We start from the raw sequence: 24,352 nt of genomic DNA on the forward strand, positions 1-24,352 counted from the left end.
AATGCTAGGACGCATCCCAGACCTAGAGACCGGAAAGCTGATAATGGGGGGAGACTTTAACACGGTGTTGGAACCAAGGCTGGATAGGTCGAAGTCCAGGACTGGTAGGAGGCCGGCAGCAGCCAAGGTGCTTAAGGATTTTATGGAGCAGATGGGAGGGGTGGACCCGTGGAGATTCAGTAGACCTAGGAGTAAGGAGTTCTCGTTTTTCTCCTATGTCCATAAAGTCTTTTCACGCATAGACTTTTTTGTGTTGGGTAGGGCATTGATCCCGAGGGTGAGGGGAACGGAATATACGGCTATAGCCATTTCGGATCATGCCCCACACTGGGTAGACTTGGAGATAGGGGAGGAAACAAGAGGGCGTCCACCCTGGAGAATGGATATGGGACTAATGGCGGATGAGGGGGTGTGCTTAAGGGTGAGGGGATGCATTGAAAAGTACTTGGAACTCAATGACAATGGGGAGGTTCAGGTGGGAGTGGTCTGGGAGGCGTTGAAGGCGGTGGTTAGGGGGGAGCTGATATCAATAAGGACACATAAAGGGAAGCAGGAGAGTAAGGAACGGGAGCGGTTGTTGCAAGAACTTTTGAGGGTGGACAGACAGTATGCGGAAGCACCGGAGGAGGGACTGTATAGGGAAAGGCAAAGGCTGCATGTGGAATTTGACTTGCTGACCACAGGCACTGCAGAGGCACAATGGAGGAAGGCGCAGGGTGTACAGTATGAATATGGAGAGAAGGCGAGCAGATTGCTGGCACACCAATTGAGGAAAAGGGGAGCAGCGAGGGAAATAGGGGGGGTGAGAGACGAAGATGGAGAGACGGAGCGGGGAGCGGAGAGAGTGAATGAAGTGTTCAAGACATTTTATAAAAAATTGTATGAAGCTCAACCCCCGGATGGGAGGGAGAGAATGATGGAGTTTTTGGGTCGGCTGGAAATTCCCAAGGTGGAAGAGCAGGAAAGGATGGGATTGGGAGCACAGATCACGGTAGAAGAAGTGGTGAAAGGAATTAGGAACATGCAGACGGGAAAGGCCCCGGGACCGGACGGATTCCCAGTTGAATTTTACAGAAAATATTTGGACTTGCTCGCCCCGCTACTGACGAGGACCTTCAACGAGGCAAAGGAAAGGGGACAACTGCCCCCGACTATGTCAGAAGCAACGATATCGCTTCTTTTAAAGAAGGAAAAGGATCCGCTACAATGCGGGTCCTACAGACCAATCTCCCTCCTCAATGTAGATGCCAAGGTCTTGGCCAAGGTAATGGCAATGAGAATAGAGGAATGTGTCCCGGGGGTGGTTCATGAAGACCAAACTGGGTTTGTGAAGGGGAGACAGCTGAACACGAACATACGGAGGTTGTTAGGCATAATGATGATGGCCCCACCAGAGGGTGAAACGGAGATAGTAGTGGCGATGGATGCCGAGAAAGCATTTGATAGAGTGGAGTGGGATTATCTGTGGGAGGTGTTGAGGAGATTTGGGTTCGGAGAGGGGTATGTTAGATGGGTGCAGCTGTTGTATAGGGCCCCAGTGGCGAGTGTGGTCACGAATGGACGGGGATCGGCATATTTTCGGCTCCACAGAGGGACAAGGCAGGGATGTCCTCTGTCCCCATTACTGTTTGCACTGGCGATTGAGCCCCTGGCGATAGCGCTGAGAGGTTCCAAGGGATGGAGGGGAATACTTAGGGGAGGAGAAGAACACCGGGTATCTTTATATGCGGATGATCTGCTACTATATGTGGCGGATCCAGCGGAGGGGATGCCAGAAATAATGCGGATACTTGGGGAGTTTGGGGATTTTTCAGGGTATAAATTGAACATGGGAAAGAGTGAGCTGTTTGTGGTGCATCCAGGGGAGCAGAGTAGAGAAATAGAAGACCTACCGTTGAGGAAGGTAACAAGAGACTTTCGTTACCTGGGGATCCAGATAGCTAAGAATTGGGGCACATTGCACAGGCTAAATTTGACGCGGTTGGTGGAACAGATGGAGGAAGATTTCAAGAGATGGGACATGGTAGCATTGTCAATGGCAGGGAGGGTGCAGGCAGTTAAGATGGTGGTCCTCCCGAGATTCCTTTTTGTGTTTCAGTGTCTCCCGGTGGTGATCACGAAGGCTTTTTTCAAAAGGATAGAAAAGAGTATTATGGGTTTTGTTTGGGCCGGGAAGACTCCGAGAGTGAGGAAGGGATTCTTACAGCGTAGTAGGGATAGGGGGGGGCTGGCACTACCGAACCTAAGTGAGTATTATTGGGCCGCTAATATTTCAATGGTGAGTAAGTGGATGGGAGAGGAGGAAGGAGCGGCGTGGAAGAGATTAGAGAGGGCGTCCTGTAGGGGGACCAGCCTGCAGGCTATGGTGACAGCCCCATTGCCGTTCTCACCAAGGAACTATACCACGAGTCCGGTGGTGGTAGCTACACTGAAGATTTGGGGACAGTGGAGACGACATAGGGGAAAGACTGGAGCACTGGGGGGGTCCCCGATAAGAAACAACCATAGGTTTGCCCCGGGGGGAATGGATGGGGGATATGGAATGTGGCAAAGAGCAGGTATAACGCAATTGAAAGATCTATTTGTGGATGGGAAGTTTGCGAGTCTGGGAGCGCTGACCGAGAAATATGGGTTGCCCCAAGGGAATGCATTCAGGTACATGCAATTGAGGGCTTTTGCGAGGCAGCAGGTGAGGGAATTCCCGCAGCTCCCGACACAAGAGGTGCAGGACAGAGTCATCTCAAAGAAATGGGTGGGGGACGGTAAGGTGTCGGATATATATAGGGAATTGAGAGACGAAGGGGAGACTATGATGGACGAACTAAAAGGGAAATGGGAAGAAGAGCTAGGGGAGGAGATTGAGGAGGGGATGTGGGCAGATGCCCTAAACAGGGTAAACTCGTCGTCCTCGTGCGCCAGGCTAAGCCTGATTCAGTTTAAGGTATTACACAGGGCACATATGACTGGAACACGGCTCAGTAAATTTTTTGGGGTGGAGGATAGGTGTGCGAGGTGCTCGAGAAGCCCAGCGAATCATACCCATATGTTTTGGTCATGCCCGGCACTACAGGGGTTTTGGATGGGGGTGACAAAGGTGCTTTCGAAAGTAGTAGGAGTCCGGGTCGAACCAAGCTGGGGGTTGGCTATATTTGGGGTTGCACAAGAGCCGGGAGTGCAGGAGGCGAAAGAGGCCGATGTTTTGGCCTTTGCGTCCCTAGTAGCCCGGCGCAGAATATTGCTAATGTGGAAAGAAGCCAAGCCCCCGGGGGTGGAGACCTGGATAAATGATATGGCGGGGTTCATAAAGTTAGAGCGGATTAAGTTCGTCCTAAGGGGGTCGGCTCAAGGGTTTACAAGGCGGTGGCAACCGTTCGTCGAATATCTTGCGGAAAGATAGATAGGGGAGAACAAAGAAGGCAGCAGCAGCAGCCCAGAACTTGGGGGGTGGGGGGTGGGGGTGGGGGGGGGGGGGGGTGTGGCCTGAGACAAGGCAGTTGCCAATTAGGGCTAGTTTTTATTTTTGTTATTTAATATTTATTTATTTGTTGTTGTTTTCTTTTGTTCTTGTTTAAATAAAAAAGGTCATTATTATCTGTATTGTTATAATGTTGTGTAAAGGATGCACAATGTACTGTGTTGGTTGACCAAAAATTTTCAATAAAATATTATTTAAAAAAAAAAAAGGAAGGTCTGGGACGTTGGGTACATTTTTCCCTACCAAACAGCACTCACCGAGGTCCCCAAGGTGAAGGGATTGAATCCCAAAGCCTCAGGTAGCTTGGGAATCTACACATTAGAGTAAGGCTTACTGACTCAGTCTAATATGCAGATTTGCTAAAAAGTGACCCCGCCCATTGTGGGCGGGGTTCCCCTTGCAAAGTCTCACGAGATTGCGTTGAATCTCGCAAGGGTTTGCGAGCCGGGATGTTCCTGGGAGCGGGGTATCCCAGCTTTCACGGGCCACACTGCACCACAACAAGATGGTTTTCCGGCACAGTGTGGCCGAAAGATCGCGGATGTTCCAATATCTACCGGCGAAATTTTAGGGCCCTGTCATGGTGGAGGCGGGACTGAGAAATGCGGTGAGCTGTTCAAAACTCCATTGACTTTGGCGGGGTCCTGCCAGTGGAAGGGGCTGTAAAATCCGCCCTACATTTCAGCAAAGGGGTTGAGTTTGGTACTGATCCAATATTTGTTTAAAAACCAGGACGCCGGGGATAACATTCCCTGTTTTGAAAATAGGGCCTTGGGATCTTTTACATTCATCTATATCAGGGCCTCCATTTAACATCTCATCTGAACGACAGCACCGCTGAAAGTGTAGCACTACCTCAGTACTGCACAGGAATATCAGTCTTGATTTTTGTGGTCAAGTTCTGGAATGAAACTTGAACCAAGAATCTGATGACTCATAGTCAAGAGGTCCACCAATTGAGCCACAGTTGAAAGTGGATACAGTAATTGATTGAATGTTTTGTAATACCTTCATTGGTTTTTACTGAAGACCTCAGCCTCTCCCAAATGTCTGAACTTGCCAAAAACAGTGATTTTCATCACTGAAGACAGTCTGAGCATGTGTAATGGTGTTCCCCTATGTAAGGTAGTAAAATGATGGATGCTTCCCAGTCTCTAAAGAAATCTATTTTTTTTAAGGTTATTTAATTGGAAAAGGATACAGAAAAAAATCTCAAACTTTGTTCAAGACAGATTTATGTTAAGCAGCTTCTTTTTCTAAGTAGAGTGGTTACAGTCCAACTGTAGTTTATTTTGTTCTCAAATTATAATTATGCTGTAATCTTCGGGAATAACAATAAGCTAAGCGACATAAGGACAGAGGTCTTCAAATTCAATGGCAGTTCCACCTGCTGTAAATGCAGTGAGAGAACAGCCAAGGAAATGGTGTAAGCCAAGTCATGGGATTGGGGGTTTCACAATGAAGGGAGAGTTCATGATGGTAGCAGCACACATTTTCAGTTTCCACTGAGGCTGTGCATCACTCCCAGTGTTAGGTTGATAATACCAGGAAACTGACCCTATTTCCTGAGCATAGGGATATATTTGTGGTGAAACCAGGACATGAGGGCCAGAATTTGGAATGGGGTCAGCTTCTGTTGGGCCTATGTTTTCTGTTGCATTTCAAATTTCACATGAAGTAGGTGTCGGTGCTTCTTTTTTAAATGAATTCTTTAATGGAATATGGGCAGCATTTATTGCCCACTTGTTACAACCCCAGCGCCGGTCACGGGATAGGAACCATCAGGGTCCCCGTGCCCTCTGGGGAATATGAACTTCCCTGGTAACGGGGCGGGGCTTCCCCTTAACAGGAGTAGCCCCTCTGGTATAAAAACCCTGACGTGGGTGCGGGTTGAGGAAGGAGACCCTCCAGTGAGTGGTGGTGGTGGTGTTTGACTGTAACTAGTAATAAACCTCTTTATGTTCTAAACTACAGTTTATGCGTGGCTGCTTACCACAGATCAAACACTGTGTGGTAAACCACTGTATTGCATTGTATTGTATTGTTACATGCCTGGGCTTGTCCCGGCTGGCTCCGCCTGTGGCTCCTCCCCTTGGGCTCATGTATAAAGGCGGCTAGTCTCCGCCTCTGATCCAGTTCGGGATCAGAGGCCAGGAGGCTTGCTGTTTAGTGTATTAAAGCGTTCATCACTCGTCGTGTGTTCATTGATGGCATATCAATTTAATACACTAAACTTCTAAGATGAATTCATCGCTCAAGCCTGATCGCCTGCAGCTGGACCCACAGGCAGCTGACGCCACGGCAACATTTGAGCACTGGCTAAGCTGCTTCGAAGCGTACCTCGGATCCTTCACCAAAGACTTCACAGACCTCCAAAAGAAGCAGATCCTCCACGCACGGGTGAGCCCACGAGTCTTTCTTCTCATCAGGGACGCCCCCTCGTATGCAGAAGAAAAATGCTGCTAAAGGGACAATACGTGAAGTCCGCTAACGAGGTGTATGCCAGGCACCTCCTTGCCACGAGACTGGGGAATCACGTGCAGAATTCCTGCGTGCTTTGCGTGTACTCTGCCGGAACTGCGATTGCCGGATGATATCGGCTACCCAGCACGCGGAGCTGCTGATCAGGGACGCTTATGTTGCAGGCATGAAATCAAACTATATCCGCCAGAGATTGCTCTAAGGGGGCACACTCGGCCTCCCACAGACAGTGCAACTCTCAAATTCGCTGGAGGTGGCCTCCCAGAACATGGAGGCTTACACCTCCGACCGCGTGGTACCCTTGTGGACCTTGTGGGCGCCGCCATCATCCGACACAGGTGCGACGCAAGCCTCTGCCGCGCAGCGGCCACCAACGCCGGAGGCCCGAGGTGCTACGTTTGCGGCCAGGGTAATCACCCTAGACAAGGCTGCCCTGCACGGAACACAACTTGAAATGAAATGAAATGAAAATTGCTTATTGTCACAAGTAGGCTTCAAATGAAGTTACTGTGAAAAGCCACTAGTCGCCACATTCCGGCGCCTGTTCGGGGAGGCTGGTACGGGAATTCAACCGTGCTGCTGGCCTGCTTGGTCTGCTTTAAAAGCCAGCGATTTAGCCCAGTGTGCTAAACCAGCCCCTTGCAACGGGTGTGGGAGGAAGGGCCACTTTGCGAAAGCCTGCCAGGCGCGATCTCCCCCTAAAACATCTAGGCCCAGCAGCACTACCTGCTGCCAATCGGGGCCGCCCCCAGCTGCCACGCCACCCGCCATGTGCGATCTGTGGGCGCCGCCATTTTCTCCGCCATCTTCAATTTCGGCCGCCACATGTGACCCATGGGGGCTGCCATCTTTAACGCATCCTCCAACCGCCACGCGTGACCCACGGGGGCTGCCATCTTGGACACCATCGCCGCTGCCACCCACCATGCACGAATCATGGAGGCCGCATATTGGGACCACTCCACTGCCTCCCGGAAGCCCGGCTCACCCGACCATACGCTTGTCGCCGCTACCTCCGACCGGCCTACCAACCGCCTTCCGAAGGTCGCCTCCATCACGCTCGACCAGTGCCGGCCACACCACCTCGCGAAGTCTACGATGACCGTCCAGATCAACGGGCACGAGGCGGCCTGCCTTTTCGACTCTGGGAGCACAGACAGCTTCATTCACCCAGATATGGTAAGGCGGTGCTCCCTCCCAATCTTACCCGCGACCCAGAAAATCTCCCTGTCTTCCGGATCCCATGCAGTAGACATCCGGGGGTACTGTGTCGCGAACCTCACTGTACAAGGCGTAGAGTACGCTAACTTCAAACACTACGTCCTTCCCCCTCTCTGTGCAGCCCTGTTACTGGGGCTTGACTTCCAGTGCCACCTCCAAAGCCTTATTTTAAAGTTCGGTGGAACCTGCTCCTCCTCACCGTCTGTAGCCTCGCGACCCTTAAGGTCGCCACACCCTCGCTTTTCGCAAATCTCACCCTGGACTGTGAGCCCGTCGCTACTAGGAGCAGACGGTACAGTGCCCGGGACAGGGCCTTCATCAGGTCAGAGGTCCAGCGACTCCTGTGAGAGGGGATCATTGAGGCTCGTACAAGCCCCTGGAGAGCCCAGGTGGTTGTCGTCAAGACTGGGGAGGAGCACCGGATGGTCATCGATTACAGCCAGATCATCAACCGGTACATGCAGCTTTATCCGTACCCCCTCCCCTGCATATCTGAAATGGTCAATCAGATTGCGCAGTATCGAGTCTTCTCCGCAGTTGACTTGAAGTCCGTGTACCACCAGCTCCCTATCCGCCCAGAGGACCGCCAATACACTGCCTTCGAGGCAGACGGCCGCCTCTACCACTTCCTCGGTGGTCCACTTCGGCATCACCAATGGGGTCTCGGTCTTCCAAAGAGAAATGGACTGAATGGTTGACCAGTACGTGCTGCGAGCCACATCCCCGTACCTAGACAATGTCACCATCTGCGGCCAAGACAAGCAGGAGCATGATGAAAACCTCCGGCACTTCCTCCACACCGCTAAACACCTGAACCTCACCTATAATAAAGAAAAATGCATTTTCCGCACAACCCGCTTAGCTATCCTTGGCTACATTGTGGAAGACGGAGTCCTAGGGCCCGACCCCGACCGCATACGCCCCCTGTGGGACTCCCCCTCCCCCACTGCCCCAAGGCGCTGAAGAGATGCCTGGGGTTCTTCTCGCACTATGCCCAGTGGGTCCCCAACTATGTGGACAAGGCCCGTCCACTGATCAAATCCACCATTTTTCCCCTGACGACTGAGGCCGACTGGCCTTCTACCGCATCAAGGCAGATATTGCCGAAGCCGCGATGCGCGCTGTGGACGAGTCCATCCCATTCCAAGTGGAGAGCGATGCGTCGGACTTTGCTCTGGCTGCTACCCTCAACCAGGCGGGCGGGCCCATGGCTTTCTTCTCCCGTACCCTCCATGCATCCGATATTCGACACTCCTCCGTTAAAAAGGAAGCCCAAGCCATCGTAGAAGCTGTGCGACATTGGAGGCATTACCTGTCCGGCTGGCGATTCACTCTCCCCACTGACCAACGGTCGGCTGCCTTCATGTTCAATAACACACAGCGGGGCAAGATCAAGAATGACAAGATACTGAGGTGGAGGATCGAGCTCTCCACCTATAACTATGATATCTTGTATCGACCTGGGAAGCTCAATGAGCCCCCAGATGCCCTATCCTGCGGTACATGTGCCAGCGCACAAGTAGACCGACTCCGGGCCCTCCACAATGACCTCTGTCACCCGGGGGTCACCCGTTTTTTTTCACTTCATCAAGGCTCGCAACCTGCCTTACTCCATCGAGGAGGTCAGGACCGTGACCAGGGACTGCCAGGTCTGCGCGGAGTGCAAACCACACTTCTATCGGCCAGACAGAGCGCACCTGGTAAAGGCCTCTCGCCTCTTTGAGCGCCTCAGCATCGACTTCAAAGGGCCCCTACCCTCCACTGACCATAACGTGTACTTCCTCAACATCGTTGATGAGTACTCAAGGTTCCCCTTCGCCATCCCGTGCCCGAACATAACCTCTGCCACCGTCATCAAGGCCCTGCACAGTCTTTTCACCCTGTTCGGGTTCCCCGCCTACATCCATAGTGATCGGGGATCCTCCTTCATGAGCGACGCGTTGCGTCAGTTCCTGCTCAGCAAGGGCATTGCCTCCAGCAGGACGACCAGCTATAACCCCCGGGGAAACGGACAGGTAGAGAGGGAGAACGCGACGGTCTGGAAGGCTGTCCTCCTGGGTCTACGGTCTAGGAGGCTCCCAGTCTCCCGCTGGCAGGAGGTCCTCTCCGACGCGCTCCACTCCATCCGGACGCTCATGTGTACAGCCACTAACGAGACTCCCCACGAGCATATCTTTGCTTTCCCCAGGAAATCCACCTCCGGGGTCTCGCTCCCATCCTGGCTGGCAGTCCCAGGGCCCGTCCTCCTCCGGAGGTATGCGAGGAGCCATAAATCCGACCCCCTTATCGAGAAGGTCCTGCTCCTCCATGCCAATACACAATATGCCTACGTGGCACATCAGGACGGGCGATAGAACACAGTCTCCCTTCGGGATCTGGCATCAGCAGGGTCCCCAGTGACCATCACCACCACCACCCCCGACCCTACACCGTCTTTCCCCACCCCTGCCACCTACCTCACGAACTAGCACCCGCAGGCCCACCGGCGACGATTACCACCATCTCTGCCTATACACCGCCCCCCCCTTCACCGACTCAACAACTGGGTGAAGAAGAGGACAGTACGCTCCCGGATGCGCAGGTCTCTACACCGGTGCCCACACCACAGCCAGGATTGAGGCGATCACTTGACCTTTAAGACTACTTCACCGCCGCCGGACTCTTTTTTTTAATAGGGGGTGAATGTGGTAAACCACTGTGTTGCATTGTGTTGTGTTGTACATGCCTGGGCTTGTCCCGGCTGGCTCCACCTGTGGCTCCTCCCCTCGGGCTCATGTATAAAGGTGGCTAGTCTCTGCCTCCGCCCCAGTTCGGGACCAGAGGCCAGGAGGCTTGCTGTTTAGTGTATTAAAGCCTCAGTTACATTCATCACGCGTCGTGTGCTTATTGATGGCATATCACTATGTATCTGCTGTCCTTGTCTGACACTGGATCCACTTTGGCGGGCAACACCAAAACAAATGGGATTGTTTAACAGTGGTCTGATATTTTCCAAAACAACAACCAAGTCTGTAATTTCTGCAATTCTCCATTGTAACTTTGGCAGAAAACAGTAATAATAGCTATTTGCCTATTTTCTCGGCAGCTCCGCTAACCTCTACTGAATTTACAGTAAGAGCTTAGTGTATACAAACATACAAACAAGGAGCAGGAGTAGGCCATTCAGTCCCTCGACCTCGCTCCATCATTTAACATCAGACTGGATTCTCTGGTCCCCCAGCCGCCTGTTTCTTGGCAGTGCACCATTCGCTAGCAGCGGGATTCTCTACTCCAGTTGCTTGTCAAATGGGGTTTCCCATTGAAGCCACCCCAGGCCGCTGGGAAATCCGTGGCGGGAGTGCACCGCCAGCAAGAACAGAGAATGCCAATGGCCGGAGAATTCCGGCCCGTGGCTAATCTGATAGTAACCTCAAGACCTTGGATCTGCATCCCGCTAACCCCTGATAATCTATCACCTTCTTGCTTACCACTCAGCTCCAGAACTTCATTTCTGGCTAGATTTTAGCTGGGCCATGTTTGGGGTGGATAGGGATCCACCCCAAACATGACCTGTGACATTAAAGGGAGTGGGGGCCATAGTAAAGGAATCTTTCCAATGCAAATTTTCATGGCCTTCCACGTGGCATTCAAAGCAAAAAAGATGAACGGAGAACACACATAGAAATAAATAAATTGAATAGATTTAAGAGTCAGTATGGAGACATTGCTGTGGGAAGAAAATGATTAGGACCAGAATGTTAAGGGGTACAGGACATTTAGGAAAGACAGGAAGTGAGGAAAAGGTGTAAAGATGGTTCTGTTCGTTAATGCAGAAAGGCATCACAATAAACCCAATGTACAGAATGACTTAGTAGCAGAAGTGGAACCTAAATGGCTTCCAGACATAGGGGGCGGGATTCTGTGATCCTGAGGCTAAGTGTTGACGCCGTCGGAAACACCGTCGCGTTTCTCGACGGCACGGAAGAAACGAGGCCCCAGCCAGAGAGGACGGCCCGCCAATCGGTGTGCCCAGATCGCGGGCCAGGCCACATCGGAAGCCACCCCAACGGGGTCCTCCTGTCCCCTCCCCGCCCCACAGGCCGCCCCCGGACCCTTCAACGCCGAGGTCCTGCAGGCTGAGAGCAGGTGTGGACGGCGGCAGAAGGACTCAGCGTTTTTACGACGGCTGCTCAGCCCATCCCGGGCCCCAACTGGTGCCGCACCAACCACGCCGGTGCCAATTCTCCGCTCTGCGGAGAATCGCGTGCCAGCATGGGGCAGCATGGCGCGTTTCGCGCCAGTCGCGGGGATTCTCCGGCCTGGCCCCGGGCTGAGAGAATCCCGCCCAGGGCTTTGCCTGGGACGCCCTTGCATGTTATGCCAGCAGTAACCAATCCTCTTGGCTCCTTGGATCATTTGGGGCAGTCAAAATTGTCAATGGTGCCAGTAATGAAGAAAAGTGCTGGTCAGCTGACAGCTCTTCTTGCCTACTTCCACCCCTAACTTGGCTGGGGCCTAAGCAGCTTCTATAGTGGCCAAGTGCTATTTAAAGCAGATGATCTTTCATTAAGCCCTGATAGTGCACAGAGGTCATTATTTTGCCACTATTCCATGGCGGAGCTGGCCTGTAGTGCAGTCTATGTCTTATGATAGTCTATTTGTTTAGTACAATTTGTATGTATGTGTGGTTGGGTAGCAGGCATTTTCTAAAATAATCAGGGCCAAGGAAAAGTTGCTGATGTACATGATGCCACATCTTTGGTTCAGGAGGCAATGTATGCTTGAATAGATAAACATTCTGCATATGCCAGCTGGGAACCAATTCAGGACTGTATGTACTTGTTGCAATGCAAACCTGACAATCCATTTTTCTATCTTTGAATTACTGAACAAACCTGACATTTGTCATCTGGTTGACTATCTTAGGCACTATATTGCATCCCATCATACATGTGGGCAGCCTGATCCTAGACAGAGCTCGCTCAGTGACAGATCATATTAGCATCACGGTATTTAGATTTTGACTAAAACATTAGCGACAAGCTCATTGAAGTTATCTGTCTGCCCGCCTTCTCAGCCAGGGAACAGTGCAAGGCAATGTAAAAGAAAAAGAAGAAAAATAAATGAAAGACAAATGTGATCTTATTTTGAACAAATTGCATTCCATTCTCATGCACTTGGTAGAAATAAACAACAACTTACTAAACTATTATAGAAAGGTTCAAATAAAGTAAATTATTTAAATTTATATAAAAAGTCCTAACCTTTGCATGCTTTGCACCCACATGATTTTTAAACAGATAACAAGTCTTGCTCCCAATAAATGTGAGTTTCAGAAGTTTTAAACATTGTGGTCATTGCATTGAATGCCACATTAGTTTCAGATCAAGATCACATCTTAACCATTGCTCGTCGCAAAAAACATCTCTCAAAAGGAGCACAGCCTTTTTATTCATAATTATTGTGAACTTTAAAATCGGCATGGCCATAAATTTAAATTAATAGACAGGAATTATAATCAGTTACACGAGACAAAATCATTATTTTTATTTTTATACATGAGGAACATATCTTCCACCTGTTTAGTGTGCCCACATTTCTTCTGGTTTGTAAAGCTAGCTTTATTTGCATGTTTATCAAAGAGAATGGACAGACTGCTCTTAAAGTTTCTCAGCTTTCTAAAGTTTTGAGACAATATTTAAATCAAAGTTTTTGTATAGTGTGAAAGGGAAATTAATGAGCTGCCCACTTAGAAGCATGCTGGGAAATGCTTGACTATAGTTTAACACTGCTTTTGAACGAAAATAAGTGGGTCCGGTAATGCAAACAAAATACTGCTTAATATTTTGGACTTGGCCTTATTATGAGAAGTTGTTCTTCTGAAAGACAACAAATTGCGTCCTCGAGAATTGTTTTTAAACCAAGGGCAAAACATTCATATTTCCGCTTGTTCCCAAGGTTTATCTCTTCAAAGTTTTTTACTTCACACTATAAATATAATAGTTTTCAAGTGTATAACTGAGTACACTTGTGGAATGGCTATGCAGCCAGACCACTTCCCTCTCCGCAAATATTTGTGCAAATGAATTTCCTTAAATTGAACCTCGAAGAATTTGTCTTTATTATAATTTCCACGACATATAGTAAAAAGTATCTTTCAGAATTTCAGACAGTTGCTTCAATTACTTCCCTTTTTTGCTTCTGCAGCTGTAGCATTGATATTGATGTTTCACCACTGATAGTGCCGCAAATAGACAGCCAAAGTCCTCCTTCACGTACCATGCCCAAAGAGGACATTGGCCTTTATTGGCCCATGATTATGCTTGGCAAAGTACTGCAGTGATTTGCTGTTGCCTTCTGCAATTTGACGGACCAGGAAATTCTCCTGCCATCAGCAACATTGGAAGGGTTTACAGGCTGACAATCAACCTGTTTGGCCATGAAAACATCTTCCATGGTCACCAAGTCCTGAAGTGAGACTTGAAACTAGAGCTTCTGGCCCAGAGGTAGCGATGCTATCACTGCACCATAAGACCTCCACACCTGCCAACATCTAGCACTTAAGAATTTGAAAGTGCTTGTAAGTGACTGAGGGAGAGAGGCAAAGTGTGACAGGGGATGGGGCATGGAGAATAAGATTGGGTTGTCAGTCAGAGAAGAAAGTGAGACTGAGAAACTAGGGACTGGTAGCGGGTTAAGAGAGGATTGGAGAATGGGTGAAATTATGGGCATGGGCAGAGCTGAAACCAACAGCAACAAACTGTGGTGAGTGGAAGGGAAATCGAGAGAGGTGGCAGCCAATGAAAGGGAAAGTGAAACCAGACGAGTATTTTTCCATTGGTGGTTGAATGCGGAACAAGGGAAGTAGGACTGAAGATTCTCATTGCATGCAGGGATTGCACGTCCTGAATTAATATTGCAAATTCCACTCGACGACTGCATTCATGTTGGACTGGGAGACTCACAGCTGCAATGTGCAGCTTATTTCTCTCTCACCACACACAGATCTTGGGCCTCAGCAGTCTGAACTGAAGCCCCCTTCTCTGGATCTCGCAGAGTGTGGAGCCGGGTCCCGAAGGCCCATCCAAAATAAAATCATATACCTGCTGCACTTGCAGAAGGAGCTCACCTGAATGTGTGGCCTGCTACATCTTCGGTAAGTCCAAAATCTTACCCTCTCCTAACTCGGCCAAGCTAACAATGAAATAGGCCAATACGACTCACATTCCATGGTATCCTTGCCCTTCATCAAATTAAGGAAATCGACGCTTGCGCCAGCATGGCCAGCAATATTTCCCCCCAACCCCCGGGACACGGAATCATTAAACATATCCAACAGAATTGGGACAAACTGACCAGCAAACAGTTTGTAAAATTCAGAGGGGAACCCATCCAGACCCGGTGCTTTGCCCGTCTGCATTAACCGACTTTAGCTCATGATCTCCTCTGGCACTATCGGCGTCTCCAACTCCTGCCTTCTGTCCTTATATTGCCTTGCACTGTTCCCTTCTGTCCTGTACCACCTCCGGAAAGGTCAACCCATCCAAAAATTGCTTATTGATGAATCCTTCTCTGGGGGCTCTGACTCATACAAGCCAAGGTAAAAGGCCTCAAACACCTCATTAACCTTCTCTGGGACAGAAACCAACTCGCCACCCGAGTCCCTAACCTGCACTATCTCCTGGGAGACAGCCTGCCGTCTCAGTTGGTGAGCCAACAGATGACTGTCCTTCTCCCCATACTCATAAAGAGTCCCCCTCGAGCTTCGCAGCTGGCTCACTGCTTTACCTGTTGACAACAACTCAAAATCAATTTGCAATTTCTTTCTTTCTGCCAATAACTCTGGTGTTGGAGTGATGCCACCTCGGGAATGGAGTCCACCAGCCGCTGCTCTCTCCATCTTCCGGATTTATCCCGATGCACCTTTTAAGAGATAAAAGAGATTATCTCCCCTCTAATAACCACCTTCAGGGCTTCCCAGAACGTGGAAGGCAAGACCACCTCATTCCTGTTGAACTCAGCGTACCCCGCAATGGCAGAGGATACACGCTCACAAAATTTGACAAATCTGGATGTTCAGAAGGGAGGGTCAAAGCGCAGAAGAGGAATAGTCATAGGGGACTCTATAGTCAGGGGCACAGATAGGCGCTTCTGTGGACGTGAACGAGACTCCAGGGTAGTATGTTGCCTCTCTGGTGCCAGGGTCCAGGATGTCTCCGAATGGGTAGCAGGCATCCTGAAGGGGGAGGGAAAACAGGCAGAGGCCGTTGTACATATTGGTACTAACGACATAGGCAGGAAGGTGCATGAGGTCCTGCAGCAGGAGTTCAGGGAGCTAGGCAGAAAGTTAAAAGACAGAACCTCTAGGGTTGTAATCTCGGGATTACTCCCTGAGCCACGTGCCAGTGAGGTGAGAAATAGGAAGATAGAGCAGCTAAACACGTGGCTAAACAGCTGGTGTAGGAGGGAGGGTTTCCGTTATCTGGACCACTGGGAGCTCTTCCGGGGCAGGTGTGACCTATATAAGAAGGACGGGTTGCATCTAAACTGGAGAGGCATAAATATCCTGGCCGCGAGGTTTGCTAGTGTCACACGGGAGGGTTTAAACTAGTATCGCAGGGGGGTGGGCACGGGAGCAATAGGTCAGAAGGTGAGGGCATTGAGGGAGAACTAGGGAATAGGGCCAGTATGGCTCTGAGGCAGAGGAGACAGGGAGAAGTTGCTGAACACAGCAGGTCTGGTGGCCTGAAGTGCATATGTTTAATGCAAAAAGTATTACGGGTAAGGCAGATGAACTTAGAGCTTGGATTAGTACTTGGAACTATGATGTTGTTGCCATTACAGAGACCTGGTTGAGGGATTTACAGCTAAACATTCCAGGATTTAGATGTTTCAGGCGGGATAGAGGGGGATGTAAACGGGGTGGCGGAGGTGCGCTACTGGTTAGGGAGAATATCACAGCTGTACTGCGGGAGGTCACCTCAGAGGGCAGTGAGGCTATATGGGTAGAGATCAGGAATAAGAATGGTGCAGTCACAATGTTGGGGGTTTACAACAGGCCTTCCAACAGCCAGCGGGAGGTAGAGGAGCAGATAGGTAGACAGATTTTGGAAAAGTGTAAAAACAACAGGGTTGTTGTGATAGGAGACTTCAACTCCCCCAATATTGACTGGGACTCATTTAGTGCCAGGGGCTTAGATGGGGCAGAGTTTGTAAGGAGCATCCAGGAGGGCTTCTTAAAACAATATGTAGACAGTCCAACTAGGGAAGGGGCTGTACTGGACCTGGTATTGGGGAATGAGCCCGGACAGGTGGTAGAAGTTTCAGTAGGGGAGCATTTCGGGAACAGTGACCACAATTCAATAAGTTTTAAAGTGCTGGTGGACAAGGATAAGCGTGGTCCTGGGGTGAATGTGCTAAATTGGGGGAAGGCTAATTATAACAATATTAGGCGGGAACTGAAGAACCTAGATTGGGGGCGGATGTTTGGGGGTAAATCAACATCTGACATGTGGGAGGCTTTCAAGTGTCAGTTGAAAGGAATTCAGGACCGGCATGTTCCTGTGAGGAAGAAGGATAAATACGGCAATTTTCGGGAACCTTGGATAACGAGAGATATTGTAGGCCTCGTCAAAAAGAAAAAGGAGGCATTTGTCAGGGCTAAAAGGCTGGGAACAGACAAAGCCTGTGTGGAATATAAGGAAAGTAGTAAGGAACTTAAGCAAGGAGTCAGGAGGGCTAAAAGGGGTCACGAACAGTCATTGGCAAATAGGGTTAAGGAAAATCCCAAGGCTTTTACACGTACATAAAAAGCAAGAGGGTAGCCAAGGAAAGGGTTGGCCCACTGAAGGATAGGCAAGGGAATCTATGTGTGGAGCCAGAGGAAATGGGTGAGGTACTAAATGAATACTTTGTATCAGTATTCACCAAAGAGAAGGAATTGGTGGATGTTGAGTCTGGAGAAGGGTGTGTAGATAGCCTGGGTCACATTGAGATCCAAAAAGACGGTGTTGGGCAGCTTGAAAAATATTAAGGTAGATAAGTCCCCAGGGCCTGATGGGATCTACCCAGAATACTGAAGGAGGCTAGAGAGGAAATTGCTGAGGCCTTGACAGAAATCTTTGGATCCCCACTGACTTCAGGTGATGTCCCGGAGGACTGGAGAATAGCCAATGTTGTTCCTTTGTTTAAGAAGGGTAGCAAGGATAATCCAGGGAACTACAGGCCGGTGAGCCTTACGTCAGTGGTAGGGAAATTACTCGAGAGAATTCTTCGAGACAGGATCTACTCCCATTTGGAAGCAAATGGACGTATTAGTGAGAGGCAGCATGGTTTCATCGTCACTGAAAGGGGAGGTCATGTCTCACTAACTTGATAGAGTTTTTCGAAGAGGTCACAAAGACGATTGGTGCAGGTAGGGCAGTGGATGTTGTCTATATGGACTTCAGTAAGGCCTTTGACAAGGTCCCTCATGGTAGGCTAGTACAAAAGGTGAAGTCACACGGGATCAGGGGTGAGCTGGCAAGGTGGATACAGAACTGGCTAGGTCATAGAAGGCAGAGAGTAGCAATGGAAGGGTGCTTTTCTAATTGGAGGGCTGTGACTAGTGGTGTTCCGCAGGGATCAGTGCTGGGACCTATGCTATTCGTAGTATATATAAATGATTTGGAGGAAAATGTAACTGGTCTGATTAGTAAGTTTGCAGACGACACAAAGGTTGGTGGAATTGCAGATAGCGATGAGGACTGTGAGGATACAGCAGGATTTAGATTGTTTGGAGACTTGGGCAGAGAGATGGCAGATGGAGTTTAATCCGGACAAATGTGAGGTAATGCATTTTCGAAGGTCTAATGCAGGTAGGGAATATACAGTGAATGGTAGAACCCTCAAGAGTATTGAAAGTCAGAGAGATCTAGGTGTACAGGTCCACAGGTCACTGAAAGGGGCAACACAGGTGGAGAAGGTAGTCAAGAAGGCATATGGCATGCTTGCCTTCATTGGCCAGGGCATTGAGTATAAGAATTGGCAAGTCATGTTGCAGCTGTATATAACCTTAGTTAGGCCACACTTGGAGTATAGTGTTCAATTCTGGTCACCACACTAACAGAAGGATATGGAGGCTTTAGAGAGGGTGCAGAAGAGATTTGCCAGAATGTTGCCTGGTATGGAGGGCATTAGCTATGAGGAGCGGTTGAATAAACTTGGTTTGTTCTCACTGCAACGACGGAGGTTGAGGGGCGACCTGATAGAGGTCTACAAAATTATGAGGGGCATAGACAGAATGGATAGTCAGAGGCTTTTCCCCAGGGTAGAGGGGTCAATTACTAGGGGGCATAGGTTTAAGGTGCGAGTGGCAAGGTTTCGAGTAGATGTACGAGGCAAGTTTTTTACACAGCGGGTAATGGGTGCCTGGACCTCGCTGCCGGAGGAGGTGGTGGAAGCAGGGACGATAGTGACATTTAAGGGGCACCTTGACAAATACATGAATAGGATGGGAATAGAGGGATACAAACCCAGGAAGTGTAGTAGATTGTAGTTTAGTCGGGCAGCATGGTCGGCACGGGCTTGGAGGGCCGAAGGGCCTGTTCCTGTGCTGTACTTTTCTTTGTTCCTTCTTTGTATATCCAGTGTCCATGGGGGTTGATGAGAGCAGCCTGGCTCCAACATCAGGTCAACAAAATGCGGAGCATGATCCGATATAAAGATCACCGAGTAGCCCCCCCCACCCTCACCCCAGCATGAAGAGGCCTGTCCACCACAAATAGGTCGATCTGGGAGCAAACCCAATGGACATGGGAAAATAAATAAAACTCCTCAGCCCTCTGAAATCTAAATTGTGAGCATGTATCCTCCTCCAGATCCTCAGCGACCGCCTGCCGCTGCTTCTTAAATTCAGCGTCAAGAAGCTCACCAATGTCTCAGTTGACCACTGAGGGGCCAACGACACAGTAGAAACCTAAATCTCCATGGGACCCCCCGCCCCCGCTCCCCACCTGTTCAATGGAATGGACACCAACATCTCCTTTGGCACCATGATGATCTCAGAGATTTCGGACTAGGCCTATCCACTCTAGGATCCAAAACACAATTGAAGTTGTTCCCCCCAATAATTAGCTGATGTGAATCAAGATCTGGGATAGACGGCAGCACCTTATTAATGAACGCCGTGTCATCCCAGTTCAGCGCATACACATTGACCAAAACTACCAGCGTGCTGGCCAACAACCCACTGATAATTACGTACCTCCCATCTGGGTCTGCTAATATATTAACTGCAGCCACCCTCATGTTAATCAACACAGCGGTTGTCTGCACCCTACCTTCAAAACCCAAGTGATAGACCTGCCCCACCCATCCCTTCCACAATCTTGTTTGATCCTGTTTAGCACAGGGCTAAATCGCTGGCTTTGAAAGCAGACCAAGGCAGGCCAGCAGCACGGTTCAATTCCCGTAACAGCCTCCCCGAACAGGCGCCGGAATGTGGCGACTAGGGGCTTTTCACAGTAACTTCATTTGAAGCCTACTTGTGACAATAAGCGGTTTTCATTTCATTTCAAATGGATCTCCTATAGAAAAACCACATCCACATTCAAATCTCCAGCATGCGCAAATATCTGGGACTGTTTTACTGGGGCATTTAACCCCTTCGCATTCCAAGTTATCAACCGGACAGGGGGCCTCTGACCCCGCCACTCCAGACCCATGATCAGCCATATCCACCTTGTGACGCAATTCAGCAGTGCCCCAACCTGCACCAGATCTGGGCCCACCCAAGATGAATGCTACTTCCTCATCAAGCCAGTCCAAAAACAAAGGAACCATCACTGTCAGCAGTCTACCCCTCCCCCTTCCCCTTCTTCCCCCTCCCCTCCCAGCCCACCCTGACAACCAACAAAAGAACAAAAGCCCCCCTCCCCCCTTACCTTGCCCCAAACCCAAACAGAACAGAAACCAAAAGCCTAAGCTCATTACCCTAAAAAAACAAAAACACCCCAATAGTAACAAGCGAGCAGGGTGACCCTGCTTAGCGTAGAAATCAATGTCAACTAAACAGCATACAATGATCAGTCCCCCACCCAAACCAAACTTTAATGCAGAACAATAGAGGAAAATCAACACCCAACCCCCCTCCCCCCAAAAAACTCCCAAGTTCACCCAGAAAAAGCACCCACGTTCACCCAGAAAAAGCACCCACCAACAAGCCCAGACACAACCCCAAGCCCTCTCCCACATTACAAAAGTCCAACAAAAAATACGAATACAAATGAACATAACAATGAACAAACAAAAAACTCCATAGTCCTTAATCACTTTAGTTCACTCCCAGTGCTTCTGGACAAACTCATTTGCATCCTCCGGGCATCAAAGTAATTGTCGCTGTCCTTAAAAGTTACCTGGTGAGCCGGGTAGATCACAACAAACCTCACGTTGCTCTTGTACAGAGCGGCCTTGGCCTTATTAATTACCGCACACCTTCTCACCAGCTCTACCCCAACATTTTAGGATATTCTAATGGCATGGCCCTCCCATCTACTGTCTAAATGGTCCTTCGCCCACCTCAGGACGCGTTCCTTATCCAGGTAACGATGAAACCTGACTATGAGCACCCTTGGTGACTCCCCAGATCTGGGCTTCTGTCTCAGTGATCTATGGGCCCAGTCCAACTCAGGAGGGGTCGGAAAGACCCCCTCCCCCACCAACTTTTCGAACATCTTGAACATATAGTCCGTGGAATCTGAGCCCTCCGCAGCCCAGCGACTCTTAGGTTTTGGTGTCTGGAGCGGTTCTTCAGATCGTCAACCTTGGCCTTTAGCACTCTACACTCCTCAGCCAACAACACCATCTCTGCCTCCAGGGAGACAATCAGATCACTATGGTCAGACAGTGCCCTCTCCAGCTTCTGTATCATCGCCGGTTGTACCCCTATATGCATCTTGTTCATGTCGGCCTGAATTGGGGCCAAAGCTCTCTTCATTGCCTCCTCCAGATCTTCAGCGACCGCCTACCGCTGCTTCTTAAATTCAGAGTCAAGAAGCTCACCAATGTCTCAGTCAACCACTGAGGGGCCAATGACACAGTAGATGCCTCCGCCATGTTCCCCCCTCCTGAGACTCAAGGAACTTCTGAGACTAACAACGATCCCTTGCCTGACTTCTGCCTTGGGTTATATTTACCAGACATTACTCGTATGAGGGGATCTTATTCCATCAACACAAATTTCCTCCAAAATATCGCTCATAAATCAGGAAAAAAGGGCCAAAAACAAAGTACCCTGGTGAGAGCCACCATGCATATGACTGCTCACCACATAGCCACTACTAGAAGTGAGTCCTCTGTGATTGAGACAACATGGATAAAAAAGTAACATGGCAAGGCTGAGGGTGTGGCTGGGATTATTTATATGCATATACAGTGCAAATGCAGTGCTCTTCTGCGTCTTGCTATTAGGACCATCTTTGAATTCTGTATACTTAGGGCAGCATGGTAGCATAGTGGTTAGCACAGTTGTTTCACAGCTCCAGGGTTGCAGATTCGATTCCTGGCTTGGGTCACTGTCTGTGCGGAGTCTGCACGTTCTCCCCCTGTGTGCGTGGGTTTCCTTCGGGTGCTCCGGTTTCCTCCCACAGTCCAAAGATGTGCAGGTTAGGTGGATTGGCCATGCTAAATTGCCCTTAGTGTCCAAAAAGATTGTGTGGGGTTACGGGGATAGGGTGGAGGTGTGGGCTTGGGTAGAGTGCTCTTTCCAAGAGCTGGTGCAGACTCGATGGGCCGAATGGCCTCCTTCAGCACTGTAAATTCTATGATTATTTGAGTGCAGCAATTTAGCTCAATAGAATGTGTTAAAACCTGTTGCCTAAAATAATAATTTTAGTATGAACGGATTTCTGGTATTAAAAAAAAGTGGTCGTTGAGGGAGGGGTGGGTGGGTGGTGGAGGTGGGTGGGCAACAGAAGTACACAATAGACTGCGGGATTTGGAGACCCGCAATACCAGCATGGATCCAAGGTTGTCAAGCTGCAGTAATGAGCCCCGGGCTGTGGAGCCCCCGGCCCTGATGGAGCCGCGCCTGGTGCTCGGGGGATCTGTTTTGAGGCGACACCGGAAGTGGTTGGCCTGTCAAGTTGTGGCGATTTCGGTCAGCCGGGAGCGTAGTTTGTGTTCGGATTTCACCCCCCGGGCAGGGCCCCGAGGTACGTCTTTCATTCTGTGTCACTTTCCACCAAGTTGCTGGAGTTTCTTTCTGTCAGACGAACCCGATGGCAAGCGGGGTCCCGGCTGTTGGGCTCGGGTTCAGCTACAATCTGAATCCAGGAATAGCCGACCTGTTGCTGAAAATGGTACAAATTAAATTATCTGAGTTCATTGCTACAAATCCCCCACCCACCGTGCTGCCTTGTGGATACCAATGTACTCCGTGCCTGGTGTCATTCAGTGGATGCCCAGTTATCGGTTGGTTGGTTGGCCTGGCACTGACACGCTAAATGCCAGCAGGGTGATGAACTGTCCTGTATTTTACATGATTGACCCATAATTTCACATTTGTCCTGTGTCCCGTTCTTTGTCTCCCCAGGGCACTACTTGTCCTATATTTCTCAGGCAATGTCTGAAGACACTTTCTTTCCTCTTGTCAGTCCCCTTGTAGCTTTAGTTTTTGGCATCAGCCTCTTGACCACAAGGTGGAGAGACGGAGGGATTGAGTCGTTGGCTGGCACTGGATAGAATACCCTCCTGGATTGGTGCCACCAGTAAAACATCATAAGAAATGGGAGTTGGAGTAGGCCATTTGGTCCATCGAACCTGCTCCTTCAGTCAACAGAATAACAGTGGATCTTCTACCTCAACTCCATAACACTTAATTCTCTTAGTACCCAAAAACACATTGAACTCTTGTCTAGAATATACTCGAACAGCCGAGCATCCACAACTCCCTGGGGTATTCAATGGATGCCTGGAATTGCATAAGAACATAACATAGGAGCAGCTGTAAACCATGTCTCTCGAGCCTGCTCCTTCATTCAATACAATTATGGCTGACCTTCTGTCTCAACAACACTTTCCTGCCTGCTCCCCAGGTGAAAGATCAAAAATCTACAGATCTCAATCTTAAATGTATTTTAATGATATAACATTCATAACCGTCTGGGGCAGACAATTCAAACATTTCATTATCCTTTGAGTGAAGAAATTTCTGCTCATCTCCGTCTTAAATGATTGTCTCCTTGGCGTGAGACTGTTCCCCCGTGTTCTAGATTCCCCACTTAGGGGAACAACTCAGGATTCCCCACTCAGGGGAAACAACCTCTCAGTGTCTACCCTGTCAAGCCTCTTCAGAATCTTCATGTTTCAATGAGATCACCTTGCATTCTTCTAAACTCCAGAGAGTATAGACTCAGTTTATAGGACAATTCTCTCATTCCAGGACCCAATTTAATGAACCCTCATTTTATTGCCTCCAGTGGAAGTATACCCCTCCGTGAATCTGGAGGCCAAAACTGCACACCAGTATTCCAGGTGTGGTCTCACCAAAGCCCCATACAATTGTAGCAAGACATCCTTTGGGCTGGATTCTCCACCCCGCCATGCCACTTTTCAGCCTCGACCCACCGGCGGGATTCTCCGTAACGCCAGCCGGTCAATGGGGTTTCCCATTGTAGGGCAGCCCCACGCTGTCGGGAAACCCCCAGGCGCTGACAAAACGGAGAATCCTGCCGGCGGAGAATCACGATCCCTTATTCTTTTACTCCAGTCCCCTTGCAATAAAGGCCAACCTGTAATTTGCCATCCTGATGGCTTGCTGTACTTGCATGCTAACTTTGTGTTGTTGTACGTGTACACTAAAGTCTCTCTGAACCTCAACCATTTAGAAATCTTACACCTTTGAAAAAATTATCTGTCTTCCGATTCTTGCTACCAAAGTGACACACTTGCCCACATTATGGCAAAGTAATTGGTTATGCCTTCTCTGGTAACATGTAATTGGGGTGGAGTTAAACTCCAGAGAATATATAAGCCCAATTTTCTCAGCTTCTCATCATTGGACAACCCTCTCATCTTGGGGGCCAGTCACATAAGGAAAGGTGCACCGTGTGCGCTTTTGCGTGTGGAAATGAAACTGACGAACCTGAAATGAATTTTGTGTTCTGCGCTGTCAGGGGAACACATCTCACTTGTGGGCAAACATGGAATATAAAAATA

At 49.4% G+C, this 24,352-nt stretch overlaps 1 protein-coding gene across 4 annotated transcripts in view; it reads left to right on the forward strand.

Annotated features, from left to right (window-relative positions):
- Positions 1-24,352, forward strand: part of stx17 (syntaxin 17) — a 216,589-nt gene that overhangs the window by 50,540 nt on the left and 141,697 nt on the right. Inside the window, exon 1 of one of the 4 annotated variants that reach the window (XM_072508935.1) lies at positions 22,229-22,347. The exons of 1 other annotated variant lie outside the window; for it this stretch is intronic. The gene's annotated coding sequence lies outside the window, so the exon portion shown is untranslated. Of the gene's footprint in view, positions 1-22,228; positions 22,348-22,391; positions 22,495-24,352 lie in introns of those variants that run through there. 2 more of the 4 variants (XM_072508936.1, XM_072508939.1) reach the window with 2 other exon arrangements.

The sequence above is a fragment of the Scyliorhinus torazame genome, chromosome 6, assembly GCF_047496885.1.
Source record: "Scyliorhinus torazame isolate Kashiwa2021f chromosome 6, sScyTor2.1, whole genome shotgun sequence".
In the NCBI taxonomy this organism is placed as follows: domain Eukaryota; kingdom Metazoa; phylum Chordata; class Chondrichthyes; order Carcharhiniformes; family Scyliorhinidae; genus Scyliorhinus; species Scyliorhinus torazame.